General features: G+C 41.7%; 1 protein-coding gene across 1 annotated transcript in view; it reads right to left on the bottom strand.

Moving 5' to 3' along the window:
• LOC145452215 (uncharacterized) overlaps nt 1-18019 on the bottom strand; it is a 103980-nt gene that overhangs the window by 40564 nt on the left and 45397 nt on the right. The gene's annotated exons all lie outside the window — the stretch shown is intronic.

The raw sequence follows: 18019 nt of genomic DNA on the forward strand, positions 1-18019 counted from the left end.
AAAAAACCGGGTTCCATCAAGATCGTCATTCATCTGCTCCGATCATTTTCCGGAAACTGTCATTTACTGTGTGGGCCAGTTGATACGTTTGAGGGAGAATGCGGTGCCAATGAGATTTATGAAAATTCATTAATATTGTTCAGCATCAAGCCAATCGTCTGGGACCTCCCTCCCCTGCCAAAAGAAGAAGAGAGAGAGGTCGACCCAACCCCAAGGTATGTTGATCAATTTGTAGAGTCAAAAATTTCTCAAATTTCAATTCATTTCTTCTAAACAGTGTTAACCCCCTCAAACCACGGCGCAGACGTCGGCCCCGCCGCCGTAGAGTGGGCGTTTCAGTCATGATCCCACACAACGAACAGAAAAAGAAGAAATCCATTACTCTCGAGCTACAATCTGAATCGGTTTGTTTAAAATACCTCGTTTGCAGATATTTAGCCCTAACTTATTCCACATTTTAATTTCAGATACCGCGGTAACCCTCAATTAGTCATGACAACGTGAAGAGCATCACAATTAATTGAATGTACTTCTCTGTGTTCGTCATTTTTTACTTTTTTATATTATTTCGGTAATAGAAATGGTGTTTCTGAAAACGAAAGGTCAGTATTTTGGTACGAGACAGTACAGCGCCGTATTTCGTGTGATCCCGCAAGAAAGTGATCGGGTAGGCAGCAACCGCGTGATCCCAGAAATGGTTGATCCGAAAACGCACGGAATAGGAATGCTTCATCCAGCTGGGAAGGAAAGGATCATAGGCAGCCACTGCGGGATCCCTGCCTGATCTGATACATTGACCTTGCTTTCCGTCACACCACATGTCTTTTTTGTCGCTTGACCGTTTATGGTATCTTAGTTCTATTAGTTTTCATCCAGTGTGCACTGTGCACTCTTTACTTAGCCTAGGCCCAGGTGGGTGTAGATTACCCCAAGTCGTTGCGTTACCTTGCTATCTTTATCGATGATTGATCTGATAAAATCAATAACGATAATAAACTCTTAGAGCGCAGATTGTTGTAACCAGCATAGCGTCAATTTCAGTGAGCACTAGGCAATTCTACCCCGATCTAAATAAGGACTCGTGCATTCATCTTGTTTCTCTTATTCAATGATACAAATATGTTATTTCTCTCATTTTATCACCTCTGCAGAAATCGCTAACCCATATTACTACACATAACTCACATATTCTCACTTTCACTTTCTAGGATTTATTTGGACTAGTTTGACACAACGAATAAGTAGAATAACAATTAGATGGTATAAATTTGATTGTAGCTGTGCCTTTGCCATGTCACATGATGCTGAATTTTCCTCCGTCAGTGTTATTCATAGCCACCACGTAGCTGGCAGCAATAGCATTGAGATCAGCGCCATTATGGTGAGAAGATTTCGAATCGAGGCCAGGGTAATTCTGAGGCAGTCTCCGGTAATAACTTGAAGCTGGTGGTCATAGCCATAGATGATGGTTTACGGCCGTATATACTGATCGTTGCTCTTCAACCGGGTGTATCGTTCACCCTAGTGCAGTGGTTGCCAAACTTTTTCAGCTTATGGCACACTAGAAAATTTCTAAAACGCTCGCAATACACTCACAGTTGAAAAAACGTAGCTTACAAAAATTATTTTCGCGTGCATATGGGCTTGATTTTAAGAACATTATAGCCTACTCCTGAAACGGTGTTGCATTCTGGCCAAACATACGAAGATTACAACTATGTTCATGCCACGTTCACAGGACCGAAACTAGGGTTGCCATATGTGCTCCTTTTTCAGGAAATCGAAAATGTCCCGAACACACTTGAATGTATGTCCTCCTTTACAGCTTCAACTGCCATGATAATGAACATTAATGAGGCCAACTCTTCAGGGGGGACGTTCGAGCGGGTATTTTCGGAGTAGGATTGGAAAAATGACCTTTTCTTACGAAACACCACATCAGTATAGGTAAAAAGTAGGTAAAAGGGAGTCGAATCTGAGTGATGACCTTTTACTTTTTATTCTTAGTCAACAAAGAATTATAGAATCCGCAGTTTTTTAGTCCGGTAATCCGACTTATGATTAGTAAGAAGTGCCCTCTTTTCAAGATTCCAAAATATGGTAACCCTACTGAAACAGCATTCTGTTTTGTCAGCCACAACCCCTCAGAACGGTTTGGGTCGCGAACCCCTAGCTCAGGGTCGGCAAACTACGGCACGCAACACCGTTCTGTGCGGCCCGCGAGAGTCTAAAGAAACCTATCAAAAATATTGATAAAATGCGTACTAAAAATCGAATTATTGCAGGGACTTGATTATAATTTTTCTTGGTATATTTGGATAATTCCAAGGCTGTGGTACTCAAACGAGGGGGGGGGGGTTATGTGCTTATAAAAAACGATTCGCCGTGTCTTAGATAGATTCGTTCTCTGTACGCGTAGAATTGCGGTATTTATATTTTATCTGCACATAGTAGAATCCTGTTTGAAGCTAACGTGGTTATGACGCTGTCAGCATTGTGTGTCCTGGAACTGAACCAAAAGTGTAATTAGTAAGTCTATGAACAGATCGCTGCTCACAAATTTAAATTTAAATCCTGTCGGGACAACCAGAATAACATTTCTAAGGTAAATACTTCCTATATTATTTTTTAGGAACTGGTGCACTATACACCAACATTACCCGTTCATGGTAATCACCTTATTGACTCAATCTTTTCACACGTCAACCTTTTTCTTTCATTGCTCTCTCGAATTGATATTTCATTACTCAACAGATTTCTAGTTGCGAGGTTTCAGTTTTTTCCGTTTACGCCCATTACGTAAAATAATTCACTTGATACCTATTATAAACGATGCACTGCCATTCATTTATGCTTCGTTACATAGCTATCTTACCATGACTCACAGTTTTTTCCTTTAACGCCCATTACGTGAAACACGGAGTGCTTGGGACTCATCATAAACGATGCGCCAAAGGATTTGTTTTATACGCATGATACCTATCACCATTTTTCTTAACGATTTACCAAAATTATAACGTTACACTTCATTACTTCCCTATAACAAATTATGAAAATCCCGTATTTACATCTAAATCTTAAACACCCATTCTTACCTTCAGATTTAGTCATTCTCCGTTGTGTTCCGTATTACTCTTATCGCCATCTATTGACTTGTTCCGTTTCGTCTCCTCGTGTTCCTCCTACGACTTAAGGTTCTACGTCGACGACACCTTATACAACCTACCCATAACACAATCACCAGAGCTATCAACCCGGTTACCATCATTATCACAGCAACCGGTTTCAGTGTAGGTATCAGTTTCGCACCTTCCATAATCATCCTATCGATCAAGTTTAATCCACTTACCTTATATCCACCTTCCATCATCACCAGTTCGTGCAGCCATCGAGTATAGTTGTGGTCAACGAAATCTGTGGTTGTCTTCCCCACGGTGGTTCTTGATATTCGGGAATACTCAGGAGCGGGTGTTCCCAAACTTCGGGTTTTCTGCCCGGGCTGCGGCGATGTGTTAGCCATCGTTGACTCAAAGGTAATATTCATTAGTTCGACACTCTTCGAGGACGAGTCGTCTTTGTCGTCTCCTGTTGAATACAAAACAGTTGTTTCGGTACTTACCTTGCGGTTGAGGTCTGGGTTTTGGTAGTCCGTTCCGATGTCGGTCCTGCCGTCTTCCGTGGAGTTCTGCAGAGCCTTCGCAGTGGTGACCGGATGCACTCGCGTCGTTGTTGGTGTTTCACCAATGATTTTCTTCATTCCGTAGGTTTGGTTTCACGCGCGAAGAGTTTGCAACTGTTGCTTCCCATAAGTCGCATCAGTTGGTTTGACAGTTTTATACTCCCCCTTTTTGTTAGCCATCGATTTCGATCGTCTTCCTTGCACCAGCCTCGCTTTCATCCGCCATTGTTTTGTTAGGGGTGGCAGATGTTTCAGCGCTGTAGTGCTTGGATCATAGTCTTTCGCCGCTGGAGTTACCCACGTCGGACTGTAGTAAGCGATCATGTACACTTCTTGGGATGGGGGTTTACCTCTGACGTCCGTCTTGCTACTATCGAAAGCGACACGCCTTGTCTTGTAGTCTTTCATTTATTTTCTCATGAACAACAAAAATAGCCAATTTTCATTCGGCAAAACCTTGTTCAATAATACCAAAATAAGGTATTATATCTATTGCTTCCTTTAGTGCCTTCGCCTGACCCTCCCGCGTCGGGTTATAAGGGCCAGAAACGAAAGGCTTAGTCGATGGGTCCTTACGTCCGATGTCGCATTGGTATTTCATGGATTGGGGGGCGCTGAGTTGGCCCCGCAGGCTATCAAGTTCGGAAGCAAATGGATCATAAACGGCTGTCAAGACTCCTTCAGGAATGGCGATTTTTTCTAGGCCAGTCAAAGGTCAGGAGGTTTGTATGACAGTTTCGCCAGTGCTACCGATTGTGCACAGAGACTTTCGAGTTCCGTCTTCACGCTGGGACTGGTGTCTTGTTGTAAGGTTACATAGTAATTGGGCCAGTTATTGGCCCAATGCGAATCTCGTTATGAACGGGGTTTTGGTGTTGGTGGAGAGAAGGGCGAGGTTCTTCGTTGTCAGCGGGGATTCCCAACCTATTCAATCTGACCTCTGATCTCGGCGTGTGCCCACGCCTACCGTCACGCCGGCGGATTCAGTCGCCGCCGGGGGCCCGTTTCTGGGGAGACGTGCATCTTAAAATCCCCAGACTCCTTGCCGGTCATGACCGGACATGTGTCCGGTTAGCCGGTAACAGCTGCTTTGTTTGGGAAATTACTCATAACTGTGGCTGTCGTCATGCATCTATGGGCCGAATTGTTACAGTTATTCGGACAAGTGCATCCACGAGAGCTTTCAGGACCAGTTTTCTCGTGCAGGTCCTTATTTACGTCAGCCGGGATTCCGCGCTCGACGTCTTCATTATTGGTGCCGTCAGGGATTCCTGACTCGACACATCTTTAGTTAGTGCCAGCAGTGCTAACTGACCCGACACTTTCTCGACTAGTGCCAGCAGGGGCTACCTGACCCAACACTAGGGATTTCCCATATTTTTTTGACCTTTTGGGAAAGAAGGTAAGACAGTTGCCGTCGTAAGATCGGCGTATTTATGATTGGTGCCAGCAGGGATTCCTAACTCGACACATTTCGCGCCAGTGGTGATTACCATCTCGACACTTGCGCCAGCGGCAACGGCCTGCGGCGACACAGACAACGTGCCGGCTCGACGCTTATCTGGTTTGCAGCTTCCATCAACCCATCATCGGTTACAGTGTCGCGAAGACTGCTTCCGACTTTGGTTCCGTCCCGTTGATCACACGAGATCCCGTCATGAAGCGTTACTAAAGACAACCCTTCGTTTGCATTAGGCGGAGATTCAAATTCAGTCGCTATGTTTGGTAATTGTTGTACATGATCAATCCATTTTAGACCTACAATATTGAGAGGTCTCCTTCCTCGATCGCAAATGGAGCCGATAGTCCGTCGAAATTGATTATTACTAAGGAGTCAACGTGGGAGGAGTCACCTATATCACGTAGTTTCATGTCTATAGGTTGTCGCTCCTCCCAGCTTGGCGGGTATTAGGTTTCTACGACGTTTTTCAATTTGAGGACGCTTCCCGTGTCGGCGCAGAAAACCCCAGTTGTGATCCTTCGACGATCTTTTCTTTTCATAGATTGGCGTTCGCAGATAGTAAGGAGGTAATCGATGTGTTCGTCTTCAGACTCTCCCCCGTCCACTGAGATTGCCAAGAAATGACGCTGAGCCCCAGAAGACCAGTTGGTGCCTCCATTTGATTATAGTGTAGCTTCATGGCGCTTGCCATACAAGTATTCCACACTTGGTTCGATTTACTTCACAGAGCTCAACCCCATCTCCTGGCTTTTCCACATTTTTCCACACCCCTTATACAACCCGGTTTTGTCGACGTTGATTGAAGCATTGGTTGTAGATTGATCGAACGAAGCAGTGACCTTGGAAGGTCCAGCGGCTCAAACTATTCATACAATAGACAAGCCCCTTGGCTTAACACAACCAACATACTCCAATAATTATCATGCAGGCAGCAATGAAGTATCTATGCCAAACTCGGTTAAGTTAGCACACGGAACATACGTCAATCACAACACGAGTCAAGATTTAACCTATTCATATTCATGCACGATTAATAACAGTTCAATACTCTAAGGTGTGTTTACACCATAAATGTGACGGTATTTCCTGCCGACAATATACATGCATATAATATACAAGAAATATGCCAATCGATGCCACAAAAAAACAATACCACACAGAGTTCAAGTTGACCAATTTGCCGACCACCTTGTTTATAAGAGTTCCCCAATCTTCCAGATGCAGATATCAAACCGCAATTAGTCCAGGAACCGACCCCTTGTTTGAGTCGTTACTACTTAGGGTCATCAAATAGCCTACTTGCGTGCTGTCGATTCGGAGATCGGGCATTCCAAGTCCAACAGAACGCGGGGTTTGTTGAGGGTTCGTTGTAACGATATTCCGAATGCAATACCTCTATGTTCTTGGCTCTTTCCATTTTAGCCCATCGGCTTTATGGAGCGATTCCAGCAAATTTAATCGAGCTTCTTCATTTATGTATACATTGCAATTTCGGTTAGCAGTCGCTCCCATTTCATCGCACTGCTTTATTTCTGTATACTTTGCACCTGCGGCAAGCAGCCGACCCAATCAATAGCATGTCAAGATTTTTCAGAGGGACATCGGAACATCACCCTTCAATCTCAAAATACGTCAAACCCTTCCACAATGCCTCCGTCAATGTCCGGTTTTCTGGATATAGTCTGCTACTGGATGCTTCGTTTGGGGCTCTGTTTCAGACTGGCGGATTTACTTGGCATAGAGTCACAAGTTCGCCGAAACTAGCGGACGCACCGATGTCGTCTTTATATGCAATAATTGGATACTACAACTGAGTGTACAATTCATGTGGACATCATACATGGCATAGATATGCATACATATATCAGTCATACTTCGGCTCACTATAAAAGCTCGCATACATGAAAAAATGGTGGCGCCATTTTTGGTTAAGCAAACTGATGGTATAGCTAACACTTAACATGCATACGACACAGTCCCAGATAAGCACAAAATGATACCATCTCACTTATAATAGTCATATGTGAACCAATATCCTAATTGTAATCATGCTATATTCCTTAATTTCCAGTATTGGTGTGCTTAAGCTTTTTTTATTCATTCGTATATATCGTGCTTCATAGGCAATAGACTAGGCTTATCGCGAATTTCGAACTCACATATGCTCCAATGCCTTACCCCGAGAGGTCTTTAAATACCCATGTTTCTATTGTCCTATGGTCCATTACACATCAAATTTTCAAACTTTTGTCCCGTTGGGGTGAAGGGTCCTGACACTAGTATAGGGGCGGGGTCAGTTATGACGCCTTATTAATACCTACAGTTGTAGTACTCGCTGTTAAATTACTGCAGTAACAACCAACTATTCTCATATTAAATGTTCATAACTTATACCTATATCTAAGACATGTTAGCGTCATCTTAAAGCAATATGATGGTAGATGTCAAAGATTAGGTAAATGCAGTACTTGAACAATATAAGAAAGATAGGCGTCACGTTGCAATAATACGTCATAGTAAACCCTCACATGAAAATACCCTTTTGCAGATTGATTTTTGCCAATACAGTAAACTTTCATAGTTCGTACGCGTAATGATTGCAATGCGACAAAATGGCGTTCGTCAGGCGCATTCACTTCGTAAAGTGAATACGCGGACAAATCGGGTTTTAGGCTAGTGTCATATTCCATCATCGACACATCAGTTTCGAAAAACGAATGTGTGGATAAGTTCAACCATGGGTTACTTTTCTAAGGTCTTTATATTAGCAGTACTGGCCTGAAGTATTCCTAATGTTATAGGCCTAGTAATTCCGGTTGTATAATATTTCTGTATTAATCCTAGTTAGTGACCAAGGTATCGATGTTTATTAATCACAATAGTAGCCCTAAACTTTTGGAATATTAATCGATCTTCTCCAAGGTCTAGCACCAAAGGTATCGAATTAGCAATTTGAAATCCGCTGATATTGTTGTTTGCGATTTGCGATGTTTGCGATAGATAGCCGGCAACTATACTGGCGCTTCAGCGCTAGGTCGTAAAATCAACACAAGGCCCCGATATACATCACAACACAAAACGGACACAGTAGCCAACGAACTGGCTCGCTGCTCCGTGACCATTTACAGCGTCTCCACATGGGCATTGATGTCCTGATCAGAATGGTATTGAGTGTATTGACCTTGCCGAAATAGTAGCGCTTGTGACGTTCAGATATAGGTAAATATATTTTCATTTCGAGTCATACCCAGACAACTTTAGAAAATTTTCAGCTTTTCCGAATTTGGTGAGATTTAGAGCTACACAGCTTTTCCAAATTATGTTAAAATTAGAATTAGAGCTACGCAGCTTTTTCAAATTATGTTAAAATTAGAATCAGAGCTACGCAGCTTTTTCAAATTATGTTAAAATTAGAATTAGAGCTACGCAGCTTTTTCAAATTATGTTAAAATTAGAATTAGAGCTACGCAGCTTTTTCCAAATTAGATTAGAATTATATTACTGGCATTTCGCTCTAATTCCGTGAGATTAGACGACTAGAATTATTTAGTTGTCCAAGCCTGGTTCGAGTCGCCTGCTTGCAGTACCAATAATAAATCCAATTTGACTTTGTCCTTGTTATTACTTAATGCGACAAGTGGGTATATTTCTGAATCTATTCTTGAGTTAGTGCGTTTCATCTTACGTCAGCGAGGTAAATTGTCCTCAAAAACACTAAACAAGAATGCTCTAAAATGCTGACGAAACCATGGAATATCTAGGTACAAAGGCACCCGCCTTATTGTCGGCATAAATATGCACAGCGAACGGCACATATTTATTGACGCACTGCGATACCACACATTTACAACGCCGCAACATACCCTACGGAAACTTTATCGCTGCTAGTGATTATTTTTCATCCTCACTAATTCTTGGTCCTAGTTCGGCCCATGTAAGCTTACACGAAATAATAGAGTGTTTTTCGGCAAATTCAAATCTTGACTGGAGTCAGGCTCACTTTCAACTAGACACTTTCATCGCGCCAAATCTGTCGCAGCCAATTACTACACGCGGCAGGATAGTTAGTACGACTGCCCTGGATCGCAGTTTCGTGGTGTTTTGAAATGATGAAAATATTATTAAAACTGATTGACTAAACGCGGCATAAGCACTCGTCATTTCCTGCTTTTATATCTCTAGACATTAGTATCTCTGGACTTTAATTAAACTATACTAACTGTCCTACTCAAATTTTCGCGTAAATGAATTACATACTTTTCGTATTGATTATTCGAGCGGGTTTCCGCAGACATGGATCAATACCATCAAGCATGATCCGTTTTGAATACTATCGATAAAATGTGTTAATATGGTGTAGCCTTCTTTGTTTCATCCATGGCAACTAGGACTATATACCGCGCATGTCTGAGAACAAACGGCAATATTTGCAAAGGATTTCATATGTCATCACCCTTTCGAATTACAACAGAATATGACTGATATCCAGAGGTGGTCAGTCACGAAGTACATCTACTTTTTGGAAGTACTCAAGTAGTTTTCCTCTACTTCTAGTACTTATTCAGGTAAATCTGATTTTCTCTACTTCTACTTCTAGTAGTTTTAGGTGGCTTATTGAAGAAGTACTTCTACTTGTACTTGAGTAGATTTTTCCGTCGCTACTCCTACTTCTACTTGAGTAGCTTTCTTGACTACTTTGACCACCTCTGCTGATATCATCCACAAGTCAGTTTTTCTTTTCTTTATCAATTGTCATACAATTCGGACCCTCTCTGTCTTTCAGCGTTCCCTTTCTTTGAATTCAAATCGACTAGCACTTTTTTATACAGTTGCACTGTGTTCCAGAATAGCTATAACCATAAACTCTTGTGACCTCAGAACAGTGTGGAGATCAAACCACTACCTTCGAGTCACGAGTCACCTTGAGACATTACACATTTCGACCCGAGCCCAGCCAAGTACCGTCAAGTCATCATTCAAGTCAAATTGAATTTTCGAAGTATGCATGATTGCATGATGATGCAAAGTCACTACACTTTGCCAACTGGGTGTAGGACAAATTAATTGGTCATTTATCTTGAATCAAATACTGAATAAACTTAAATTTACATACGCTCTGATCTTCGATGACGTAACCTCGGTGCAACAATGCCAGCCTCGTCCGTGCGTAGATGCGGTCTGTCTATAAGCTTCAATTCCTCCGCTTCGTGTTGGAGTCCGAATTGGACTGGATAGATGGTGATTCGAGGCTGCTTATATGCATTTCTGTTTCAAAAACAAACAAGGTCTTCCCTGCCAAGAGCTGGCTATAAGTTTCGGGCCCAGTTCGTGATGAGTTATTTTCTTTTTAATCTTTTTATGAATCACAGTTCGTGCTCCAGCCGCGGCCATTAACTAATTGTTTTCGGCTCTATCAGCTACCAAAATGGCACAGCTTCGTGTGCGAGTTAATCTTCCTCATCATTATAAATGACCCATTATAACGACTTCGTGCACGAGCAGAAATGACGAAGTGTCACGATTCGGCCTCGGCTCCTTATTTGGATAGAAACATCGGTCGCCCTTTTTGATTTTGTGCCAACCCAATACATTGCAGTACCTCGCTCGCTGCAATCACCTTTCCCCCACTCAGAGAAATACATTACCTTTGTGTTGTCAGTCCTTTTACAAGCTTACTCAGCAACCCACACACAACAACGTCTAACAACAAGAATTCTTCAATTCGGGTTTTCATGCGAAGCCTAGCTTGAACTCCGGGATCCTAGTATTTTTAGGCGTCAGAGGCATACCCTGTACGACCTTAGCTTGGCTGGCCCATAATTGGTCGAAGCGACGACCTAGCGCATCACAAATAGCCCCCCTTTTTTATTAAAAGGGCGACTTTTGTTCATATATTTCTTTAGGTCGCCAGCGGGCGCTGTTGTTTCATTATGCGCACACGAAATTCATTCGAGGTTCTCCTAAACTGGATTATAGCATAGAGAGTACCGCACGAATAATTTGTATCTTCTTTGTACGGGCGAAACCAGAATACATATATTCTTGCGCGCTGTGTCAAATACATGCGACATCATATGCCAACGATTGTTAACACACGGCGTTGATCACCCGAATTTAGTGCGAGTTTAGAATCCCGGACTATTGTTGATTTTCCTGAGGTGAATTTATTGAAATTCAACGTCGAGTTAACTTTATGTTTTCTTTCACCGAATAGTTGCAAAATTGCGGAGTTTTAAAAGGGTCAAAATACAACTACAGGTCACATTACTTTGGTATAGATACAGTATCACGTCAGATATATCTTCGCTTGTATATTTATATCGGCCGCACGAGATACGTAGCTGGGTGTTTACCTTAGATGGATTGTTCTCGAGTTTCATGATCAAAAGGTGGTAGGCTCACGCGGGTTTTCACTACGCGGCCATCCATATGGTAATCATGTTGCATCACCAACCAGCAAGCCAGTGTCGAAAACGTCCGTTCAGCAAAACTACTTGAACTAATTCAGAACTCGCACCGCCGCGAATCTCGCGCCTCATCAGCACCTGACAGCACAACCCAACGCCAAGCACCGCATAATGCACTTCTGCACAGTATTAATTACAGAGCAAACGCTTACCATACTGACCAATCGATCCAGTGTTCAAGGCAGACCGGAATTAACATCAATCATGTGGTGTATACGGGAGGGCACAGATTATATTGCGCGGATGATCAGGCTATTACTGTATCTCCCTTATAAAAATGAAATCATAATTCACATTTTCCTACGCGCTTTGTTAAACAACCTTGACAACGTACGCTCACAATAGTCAGCACACGGCGTTTTCACCTGCGTGAATGAAGATTCAAATCGAGTGCTAATCTAGAATCTCGTACAATTGTCGTTTTTTTCTCACGCGATTTTATCGAACTCATTTCTACAGCAATTCCAAAATTCATGTATTCCCGTATGTATTGAGACAAAACGCAACTCCAGGTCAGATTACCTCGGTAAATTAAAAGTCGCCCGAACGCCATCATGTGAACTTTGCTGTAACGATAGTTCGTCGCATCCCATTCAAGTTACCATATGGCCTCTATTATGAAATTTGATCCCTGATATCTTCCTGAATTTGCCTCGCCCGTTAAGCATTTAGACGTTAGTTTGAAATATGTGTTTGCCGTGAATTACTAACAGGCGAGTTCAAACTTTGCTTTAATCAAAATGGCCGACGACTTATTCCAACCGTCATTTTTGTTTGTTTCCGCCAAGTATTATTGGTACACGTATTCTAAATTAATACCCTCAAGTTCAGATTACTCTACACTACATTTACACCATTTTCTTTACACTTATACGTCAAATCTTATCGGTATTAAATGCACTTGTTCCATATGAGATCAAGTGTACTTCCATAAAATTCATGCTTCGTCATATTCAGACTTTTTACTCTTCTTTGTCTCATATTCTCTCGAATTACATTCAGTGTTCCCCGTGTAAAGTAGGTATTTACTGCATCTGAACCATTTTTTATGTTTAATTTCTGGCGCGACAACCTGATCTCAAGGCCCACGCCGTTTCAAATGCCTCAACTGCTAAACATTATACATAAATCCACTGTGAGTGTCATTTCCACGAGCGTGATTTCAGATTGCCCACAACAGTTTTAATTATTTCAGTGATGTGCTTACAAAAAACGATTCGCGTGTGTCTTAGGTAGATTCATTCTCTGCATGGGTAGAATTAGGGTGTTTCTATGTTATCTATTAGCCTACATATAGTAGAAACGTGTTTGAAGCTAACATGGTTATGATGCTGTCAGCATTGTGTGTCCTGGAACTGAACCAAAAGTGGAATTAGTAAATCTATGGACAGATCGCTGCTCACAGATTTAAATTTCAATCCTGTTCTAAGAAGCGGCACAACCGTCTTTTATCGCTATAGTTTTGACAAATTGGTTATTGAGGCCGACCAGCCTATGAAATCTCGTCACTGTTTCTGACGCGTGTACGATATCATCAAAGCAACGTTTGGTTTGTTTTAAATATGCGCATATTATCTCCATGTCCTCACTACCAATATTGCGTTCTGGTTTATAATCCTAATTTTATATAGTGCAGCCTGCGAAACACTAATGTTCAACATTAAAAATTGATTGCACCTCGCACACTACAAGATCCATCACTAGAGTGGAACTATTCATGAAAATATTGTCTCTGCAGTTCAAACACAGTGGGTTTCTGAAGAAAACGACTGGTGCCAAACTGTTGTAACTTTTTGCCAAAATGTTGCAACTTTAATCTGAGTCCACATCGTATCGAGAGCACAGTGTCCCTTTACTAACAGTAGTAGATCAATGCAACAAGTGTTATTCTAGCAAACGACTAGCAGTAGTTCGATATGACGCAATAACCAAATCTGATACCGAGCGAGTTAGCGTAATGGTGATGCGTCCGGCTTGTTAATCGCTTGGTCGTGGGTTCAATCCCCGGCTGATTCAGACCAAAGACCCGGAAACTGGTCGGTTATCCCGCTAGGTGCTCAGCATCCACCTATAGCATGGAGGATAAAAATGGTGGTGAAGACTAGATGACCTCACCTAAAGGTCGTATCACATCTCCATCATCAAAGCATCTCGATGGTGCAACCGAAATATATATGATCTTTCTCTGATATGCCTGCTTCGTCCGGCATGACGGAGTTTTTGGAAAAATATCCATAACTTTGGACATTGTCAAATTGAAGAATCCACAATAGCATAAGTGCTTCTTCCCTTGGCATGCATCATAAAACGTCACTGCTTTTCAAGTAACTTTCACCGACTTGACAAGAGAAGTCACTCGACACCACAAACTCTCCTGTACCGATTCCTGCAAATCATTCTGACTAAATTAGGCACCCAAATTTCCCATGTCAAAGTTCAGCGCTTACCGACGGATTTGCTATTTGTTAGGCTTACCATACGTCCTCTTTTAAGAGGATTTGTCCTCTTTTTTGACTTTTTTGAAAGTGTCCTCGGAGGACGCCCTTTTGTCCTCTTTTTTGAGATTTTGTCCTCTTTTTTGAAAATTTAGGTCAGATATAGAGGAAATTGCGAGTGATATTCCGCAAATTAGCGCAGAAGTGAAGCTCCGGCGGGTATCTCGGAGGGAAAAGCGGTGATTTCAGGTCTGAGCGAAATGAAGACCTTTTTTTTTTTTTTTTTTTTTTTTAGTCAACCGATCATGAAGTGGGAAAAATTTACCGGTTATTGAGAATTCTTCTCCAGTTTTGCATGTCTGAAATTTCTGAAAAAGTGTCCTCTTTTTTCATTTCCGAAATATGGTAAGCCTACTATTTGTGTTACATAAACCATTACGGAAATTCGATTCCATCTTGATTTGTTTATCCTTGACCGAGAATTTAAAACCTTACCAACAAGGTTAACATACGACTTTTCCATAAACTTGGGTTACGATATTTTGGAATCCAGAAGAGAGGACAGTTTTAAAAATCAGAAAAGTTGTTTCCCGAAACGGAAAACAGCTGATTTTTAAATATTTACAGGAAATCTTGATGTGTTGATTTAAAATATATAAAACACGACTTCCAAATTACCCTCTTATTCGTTACTTTTGTGATGTCGACTAAAAAACATATTGTCGCAGATATGGATTTCACAACATGAGCATAACGTGGCATCAGAGGTGGTCAAAGTAGTCAAGAAAGCTACCCATGTACCCAAGTAGAAGTAGAAGTAGCGACGAAAAAAATCTACTCAATTACGAGTAGAAGTATTTCTTCCATAAACAACCCAAAACTACTTGAAGTAGAATTGACTGACTTGAAAAGTACTCAAGTAAGTAAGTAAGTAGTTGTGAAAACGATCCTAATTCGTTCACATGGATTGTAAAAAGGTGCAAATTGAGCAATATGCGAAAGGTGACGAGCTTGATTCATATTGATGCATACCAGGTGTCCAATTTTCGATAGCATAAGCATTCGTCCTCATCATGGGTTCAATGATAGTATTGATATGGAAATGCGATACTAATCCTCGGCACGTTTTAGAAAATAGCATGGTATGGCGCCATTCACCATATAAGACCAGTAGTTTAGTCGAAGAGCAATACCGAGAAGTACAGCATACGGTGTCAGGGGTCACCAACCTGGTGCCCGCGGGCACCAGGTAGCCCGCGAGGACCAGATGAGTGGCCCGCGAGCCTGTTCGAAAAATAGATCGAATAGCAGCATTTGCCAATATTCGTCAGATTATCACCAGTGATTTATCTATTGTTGTTTAAATCACACTATAACATGTGACTTAGAAATGACAATACATATATAATATAAACCACTTAAAATGATACACCCAATTACAATTAGTAATATACCAACATGTAGCAGAATAACAAGATACCGCGCGAGGACATATAATAGGCCAACGGCGTACTGCTCATACAGGCGATATGACGACATGCCATCCACGGTCTTCTTGAAAGGGTGGGGGGTTTCCGTTATGGTAGCTCGACGTCCCGCACAATGCAATGCCAGGCCCCCCATTGACTGGTTAAGAAACAGATAACACGATGTCCATTGTCCAGTCTAACGTGTGACGAGATATATTTCAAAATCTGAGCTTACAGCTGTTATATGATTTATATAAACACGGTGCGAAGTAATTCGTGATTTCTTAAAAAGTCTTAGTGGCTAGCTGGTAGCTGGTTGAAATGAGGTGTTTTGATTTAAAAAAGAAATCTTACCGCTATGCGATACCTGCCCAATGCTATGAATATCAAAGCGGAAATTGTGTCTGGCACGGGTAAACGGCGGGAGTAGATGGTAGCCCGTCGCTTCAAGTACCCAAAAGTAGCCCGTCGCTTCAAGTACCCAAAAGTAGCCCTTGGTTGCAAAAAGGTTGGTGACCCCTGGATAAACACTTTGCGCGATTAGTAAACGTTAATAAAAAATATGGTGAACCGTAAAAAATACCCTATTGTGTAGCTTTATTTCAGGGACTTGAAGGCTTTTGTTATCCAGACAAAAGAACTGATATTAATTATAACTCAAAGTATATGATACTGGGAATTGAAAGTGAAACATAAATACTAATTCTAAAAGCGAAAAATGTATTTCATGCCTTCAGTCCAGAAAGTTTCAAAGATGATATGCTAAAACATCTCTAAAACTAACAAAAAAGTCCACTTTTCCAGGTTAGGACGCGCCATGGACATGCTATAGATTACGATATGACAAGTATAAATACTAGATTGCGAGACATCAGTTTCAAACGTTATGATGAGCCATACATACTGTGATGAATTATTTCATATAGTCATGCCGATTGCAGTCAAATCAGGATTGCCTCGTCCACGATGTAGCGGAAAGCATGTGGTTTAGTTCAGTGAGGCAACAACGGCCCCTTATTTAAATTTGCTTACGTTGAAAAAGTTTTGGCATGGTTTGGGTCACCTCCCCGAGGAAAATCGCTTGGCAAATGACGAAGTCGAAACAGTGCGAGATACATCTCTAGGTAAAACCAGTGGCCATCCTACCTTGATTTGAAGATGTCGCGGACAGGTCGTCAGCCTATCTCGTCTTATTGATCTATTTCCTCCGTTTTTTTCTAGTTTCTTTATTTAAGTATTTAGTCAATAATTTATTGAACTTTTGTTCTTGGATTCCTTCGGTTGTTCTTTCTCTCTTCAACAACAACAATTCGACACAGTGCAGTAGTTGACTAGCATACTTGGTAGGCCTATGCTTATTCAGTTTCAGACAAAATTAAGACAGGGGTCCGGAGACTTAATAATTAGCCTGAATAGGTCCGTGACAACAAAAAGATTGGCAACCACTGAACTAATATATCGCTCGGGCCCAGTTTATGCAAATAAGGCTATTCTTCATAACATTTTGGATATCCAGGGAACAACATCAATCGCTTCTTTCCAAGGCTATCGCTGGCGTCCATGTTCATTACGGCCTCGTGCAAATCCGTTCCTGGCGCGTGGACTTACTTCTTCTCCAAATCATCTTTCACCATCTCCATTAGGGCGCATCAGGGCTGTGGAGTCGGAGTCGGAGTCGGTGGAGTCGGAGTCGGAGTCGGGGTAATTTTCGGTTGATGGAGTCGGAGTCGGAGTCGGAGTCGTGAAAACTATAATAGCTGGAGTCGGAGTCGGAGTCGGAGTCGGTGGGAAAATACTGACTGGAGTCGGAGTCGGAGTTTGTGAGAATGACCCTGACTTCGACTCCGACTCCAACTTCTCTATCATGAAAACAATTGCTTTCAAAGAATTTTCAATATAATTTTTATGTACCACCAATCACTGTTATTAATAACCATACAGATCAGGTGCGCCAAGCCCGTGGCACGCAGGCCAAATTTGTCACAGGAGAAGGTTATGTGTGGCATGCGAGGTAATTTTCGAAATTATTTATGACATCAGCTACAATTGCAAGGCCAACCAAAATTTGATTAGCATGACCGCGAAATTTGATGATGACTAAAACAACAGTTCTGACGCATTGACGTATTCAGGGGCCAGCAACATTTATCCCAGATCTTCGTGTATGACCATAAAGTAGAATATTTCGTAGCAGATATATTTGACTTTAAATTTTTCTCGGTACTTCGCATGATTCATTGTCACTATAGAATTCTTGCATTCAGTATTTGAGCCCTCTTCTTAAAATTATAAATAATATTATTCACCGAATTGAGTCTAACTATTCGCAATTAGGAGATAACGTGTCGCCCAACATGCAGCTTCGCTTGTGCACTCGCAGCGAGATCGTCGACAAAACATTTGCACAAAATTGTAGAGGCATGTTCACTGATACCGTCGATTTTGCTACGTCTAAACGTCGAAAAATCCTGTCCTTGCCAAATGAGCCAAGTAGTATACAGATGCGA

The sequence above is a fragment of the Botryllus schlosseri genome, chromosome 12 (assembly GCF_051294905.1).
Source record: "Botryllus schlosseri isolate E-star chromosome 12, Bs_hap1, whole genome shotgun sequence".
Classification (NCBI taxonomy): Eukaryota; Metazoa; Chordata; class Ascidiacea; order Stolidobranchia; family Styelidae; genus Botryllus; species Botryllus schlosseri.